Source organism: Galeopterus variegatus, unplaced genomic scaffold (assembly GCF_000696425.1).
Source record: "Galeopterus variegatus unplaced genomic scaffold, G_variegatus-3.0.2 Scaffold7228, whole genome shotgun sequence".
Taxonomy (NCBI): Eukaryota; Metazoa; Chordata; class Mammalia; order Dermoptera; family Cynocephalidae; genus Galeopterus; species Galeopterus variegatus.
Genome location: NW_007733339.1, coordinates 82,187 through 87,689, shown reverse-complemented (window position 1 = coordinate 87,689; position 5,503 = coordinate 82,187). Strand labels below are relative to the sequence as shown.

The following is a 5,503-nucleotide window of genomic DNA, read 5'->3' as shown; positions in this document are numbered from 1 at the left end:
CTTTGTGCTGTGAGCAAGTTACATAATGTCTCTGTGTCTCAGTTTTCTCATCTGTAAAATGGAGCTAATGAGAATTGCTTCCCTTTTTAATCACAGGAAATAATTCATGCCAAGTGGTTAACTCAGTGCCCAGCAAATTGGAGCAAGACCAGCTTGCTCATAGCAGTGGTCTGACTTTTAGACATGGCAGGTGTTTGCAAAGGTGCTGGTCAGGGAAGGCTTCCTGGAGGAGGGGGAGAGACAGGCTTTACAACTTGGTGTCATCCCAGGCAGGGCAGGAACGGGATGGTGAGGAGAGGGGAGAGTGTGTGGAGCAGGGGCAGGAAGCAGGCCAGCCTACCAGAGCCTGCCAACGGGTGAAGGGCAGGAGTTCCTGGGGCGAGAGTGAGCTCCTCACCTTGAATGCTCAGGGAAGCAGGCACGCAGGGGTTGTGGGGAGCACACACACTGGGGTTGCCCTTCCTCCCCCAGTTCCCTCCATACCTGACTGTGGCCCCAGGGTCCCCTCCCTGCATTTCTACTCTCCCCACCTTTCCTCCCAGCCGTCCTCCCCGCACTCGGCCTCAGGCTGAGGCCCTGGTCAGGTGGACGCTTGAGGTGACTGCAGGCATATTAATAACCTCTCTGAAACCTAACCCTCCATTTGTGCAGACCTCTGAGCTTAGTCAGAAACTTCTTCCTCCTGGGACCCGAGAGAGGGCTGGAGGGAGCTTGCAGTGCAGTGTCATCTTTCCCTGGGAATGGAACTCAAGGGCCCACCCTGTCAGGTGGCTGCTGGACTTATGCTTTCTTTGGGGTGTCTGGGGTTCTAGGGGTGTGATTTCCCCCTGAAGATGGGCTGAGCCACAGGTTGGTGCTTTAAACAACCTCAGAAATGGGTCCCTCTGAGCTGGTAACTGGGCTCTACCCTCACTGTCCCAGGACACCCCAAGCCTGGTCCTGCCCATTGTAGTTCCCACAGCCCATGGGGAGGGTCTCTAGAAATTGCTAGATAGGAAAGGGCTACAAATAAGTCATAGGAAGTATTTGCATAAAGCAGTGGTTTTCAACCATTATTACACATCAGCAAAGGAACTTTTTAAAAAATGCATCACCTGGTTTCACTCTGCAGAGATTGGATTTGGTTGATGGGGGATGGGGGACAGGCAGCTGTATCTTTTAAGAGCTCCCCCAGTGATTCTAATGGGCAGCCAAGCAAAGACTGCAGCTGAAGCTTGTGGCACACCATTGAGACCACATCTTCTTCATAGCCAGCAGATTGTTCCCTGAAGTGTCTGCTTAGCAATGCACAGGGCATTTATATCTAAGGCTTTGGGGAACTCATTGATTTGGGGGCTGGCTAGGGCATGAGTGTCAGCTCTGGGATCTGTCACAACCTGGTCCTATGGGACACCCAATCTAGGGTCCTCCTTCCCAGACCAGCATTCTGCCTCCTGCTGCTCCTGTGGCAGGAGGCCATAGGTCATGACCCATAGAGGTATCCGGATGGAGGACCAAAGTTGAACCCCATATTGGGAGGGGCAGGGCTCAGCTGCTTGCAGGAAGGATGTTTGGAAGTGTTGCTTTGCCAGCTGCCCCTCTGCCTGAATCCCAGCAATCCTCATTTGGTGTCTGGGTTGCAGAGGGGTGTGAGACGTGGGGCACTGGCTCAGCTGGCATTCTCCTGGCCTCTGTGGCTCCCATATGCAGGGCCCGATCTGAATTCTTTCAGGAAATCTTTCTCCCCTCAGGCTGCCACCTGCTCGATAGCAGAGCCTTCCTGTGCAGATCTGGCCTGCCTCCCTGTCCTCCAGCCTGTCCTATTCTGTCTGGGGGTCTGAGCATATATAGAGGGGTCTTTTCTCATAGAGATGAGGCCAGTTGTGGGGGTCAGAAAGAAGCATGCCGTTCCCAGCTGGCTGTGCCAGGCTTTCGACTGGAGGAGTGAGAATGATCAGGGGTGGGGGAGCTGCGCTTCCTGGAACAACAGCATGTCTCCTTCCCTTATCCTGGGTCCTGGGTGTGACTCAAATTGTGCTGGACCTCTGCTGGGTCTGGCCAGGTGTAGCCCTGTGATTCAGGGTGGAGGGTGCAGGGGGCATCTGCTCTGAGCCAGGTCAGGCCAGGCCGGCCCTGGGGATGGCCCTCAAAGAAGTCACATCTGGTGGGAGGTAGATGCGGAGGCAGGGGTGGGGGGAGCCTGGACCGCCAGGGCAGTGCGTCCACCTGCTCCATTGCTTGGCCTGCTGGGAGTGAGAGTGGAGGCAGAACCCGCCTGGGCTTCCTGTCAGTGGGTGTTTGTGTTGGGGGTAAAGCTGGGCTCTAGGGATTCACGTTGTTCCAGCATCTCATTGTCCTATCTCCTCCCTGCCTTCCCTGACAGCTCTTCTCTACAAGCCCATTGACCGAGTCACTCGGAGCACTCTGGTCCTACACATGAGTGTCACGCCCCCAAGTGGCCAGGCAGGGGTTAGGAGTTCAGTGGGAGACTGAGCCAAGGGTGAGAGGGTGCTGGAGTCACTGAGCACAGCCCACTGGGGGAGTTGGGCAGAGGGACTCTGGCCTGGACTGTGCCTGCCTGGCCTGCATTAACCATGCTAACTGGACCAGGGCCTAAAATATAGCTTGGCTACTAAGCTTGACATTTGGCCAAATGCCCCCTAGGAGGCAGGCCCTTCCTGCTTCCCTGTCCCCTGCTTCTCAGTCTCCAGTGTCCTTGGAGCAGCTGTGGGGTGGGTAGAGGGGCATCTCTCCCAGCTGCTCAGTGAGATGAGACTCCACCTGGCTTCCTCCACTGGGGGGGAAGATTGATGACCACAGCAGGAATGAAACGGTCACTCCTGCTGCTCTGACCCTAATTTTTGGTTCAGATTTGCAGGCATGAGTGTGGGTCCCCTCGTGACCCCCTGTGAATTCTTTTGGTAAGGATTGAGGACTCCCCACTGTCTTCTCACTGAGTCCCAGCACCTCTCCCCAACTCCCCACTCCCACCCCTTCCCAGGACCTGCTGAAGCACACACCTGTGGACCACCCAGACTACCCGCTGCTACAGGATGCCCTCCGCATCTCCCAGAACTTCCTGTCCAGCATCAACGAGGACATTGATCCCCACCGGACTGCAGTCATGACCCCCAAGGGGGCGGTGAGCTCCGGACCCAGCACAGCCTCATGCCCAGGCTAAGGAGCATGGGCTGGACCAGATCCCATGTCCTTTCTCTCTTTCATGCACAGGTGTCACATCCCTGTGCCCTGTGTCTCTTCAAACTTGATCCCATTCCCGGCCAGGGAGAGGTCTTCAGTCCTAGGTCACCCTGATTACCTATGGCATTTCAGGCCCTGGGCTGAGAGCTTTAAGTCCAGTGTCCCATTGATCCTCACAACAATCCAATGAGGCAGAAGAAGAAACCGAGTCCTGGAGAGCCTCTCCAGGTCTGGCACAAGATCTCTCAGCCATAATGGTGTCAGAACTGGATTCTGTGCATGGGGCTCTTTGTCTGCAAGCCCCGTGCATTGTCCGCCATGTTAGGGAAGCTGGGCCTCTGAGTACCCCATCCTTCAATACGAACACCCTCCTCTGGCCAGTATCATGCTCTCAGGAGTTCCCCAGAAGCTGAGGACACAGGAGCTCTGAGCTGCTTCGAATCAGCCTGCACAAGCAGGAGCTAGGGACTGAGCCAATGTGGAAAGGCTGGTACTAGAGGAGGCTGAGGCTGCCCAGGTTGCTGGAATATCCCACGTAGGCACCGAGGTGTGGTACAGCAGCTCCCCTGGGGCCCTTCTTAGTGGGAGGGTGGGGGGTAGCTCAGTGAGGGGGAGCAATGTGAAGAATCAGAGGGACAACCCCTCTGAATCATGAGGGGTAACCCCTCATGTGTCAACAGCCTGGCCCAGATACAATGCTTCCTGTCCAATAGAGGCAATTAAGTGACATTTAGGAGGGAAGGCTGACTGGGTTTATGCTCCTTTGTTATATTTATGAGCCTCCAGTGTCTCTTGGGAGAGACATCATGAGGGACAGAGTCTGGAGAGTGACTAATGGGGCATAGAGAGCTGTCTCTGTGCAGTTCCCAGCCCTGGTTTGTAACAGCCAGGAATGTCACTAATTTGTTTTATTCTGGGGATATCTGAAAAATCTCCAGAGGGCTTAGAGCACCATCAGTTTCAGATCTCATAATTGTATACTTTCAACATGCTCACCTACATATTGCAGCATATGTAGGTCACACAGTGTATAATAGACACGGGGAAGGCTGGGACAGATGTGACACCCTCAGAGGGGGTGGGGAGGAAACTCTGGAAGTCCCATGTGGAGCAAAATGCTCTCGACTGTCCAAAACTCAAGAGGCAGCTTCAGGCCCCCACAGGGTAGCTGCAGCCCCACTGAGGGTAGCCCAGGGTCTCCCATCCACTGGAGATGCTGGAAGAATCTACTGAGAAGTAGCACAAAAGGCCCAAGTGGGTCTGCAGGTCAGGTTTGAGCTGAAACTGGATCAACTTCTTAGGCTTGGTGGTAGGGGTTTCAGGAGGGAGGCGTGTTCATGCTCCAGGGTAGAGAAACCAGGTCATTCTGGACTAGGGTCCATCCAGGTGGGAGCTGTTGAGAACTGTGGGAAAGTGTAAGGCTACCATTTGTTGGTCACATGTTTTGTGCCAGGCGCGGTACTGTTTTACATTCATCCTGATGAATCTTACTTTGTGAGTCAAATATCATTATCTCCATTTTACAGATGATAAATCTGAGATTCAGGTCAGGGAACTTGCCTGAGATCACAGCTAAGAAGTGGCAGAGTCTGGATTCAGACCTGTGTCCGTGTGACTCCAAAGCCAAGGCTCTTAACCACCAGGCAGCACAACCCCTCCCTGAGCCCTCCCTAGTGGGACGGTGCCTCTCTCCTGTGCAGTGCACCCCCGCCCAGTGCAGGGTGGGCCATTGGCCTGCGCTCCCCTCCGAGCAGGCTGGTGGGGGGTGTGCCCTCTCCCTCAGACGTGGCAGCTGGTGAAGGACGGCTTCCTGGCAGAAGTGTCAGAGAGCTCCCAGAAGCTGCAGCACGTCTTCCTTTTACAGATGTCCTACTGTGTGCCAAGCTGAAGAAGACTTCTGCAGGGTGAGTGTGCGGGAGTCCAGGGTCATGGTGTGGGGGATCCAGACCCTGCCTCTGTGGAGCCCTCAACAACCTTGTGCAATCTGTATTTTTTTCTTTTTAAAAATGTATCAATTTTATTTCACTAAATGCTCTTTTTCTAAAAACAAATCACGTTTTTAATTATAAAGATAAAATAAGGACATTATAGAAAAAACCATCACCCACATGAACTTCAGCGTCAGTCTCCTGCTGCTGTATTTCCTTCTCATTTTTTAAATGTTCTTTTGTTTTTTCATACAGTTATAATCAGAGTAAATGCCCAATTTTGGGCTCTGCTCTTTCTCTTTCACATCATAAGCATCTTCCCCTGTTGCTGTCCAATCTTCATAATCATCATTTTACTTTCCTGCATGATGTTACAAGTGGATATGCCATAATTG

General features: G+C 53.5%; 1 pseudogene; it reads left to right on the top strand.

The window, feature by feature from the left end:
* LOC103607199 overlaps positions 1 to 5,503 on the top strand; it is a 41,913-nt pseudogene that overhangs the window by 19,667 nt on the left and 16,743 nt on the right.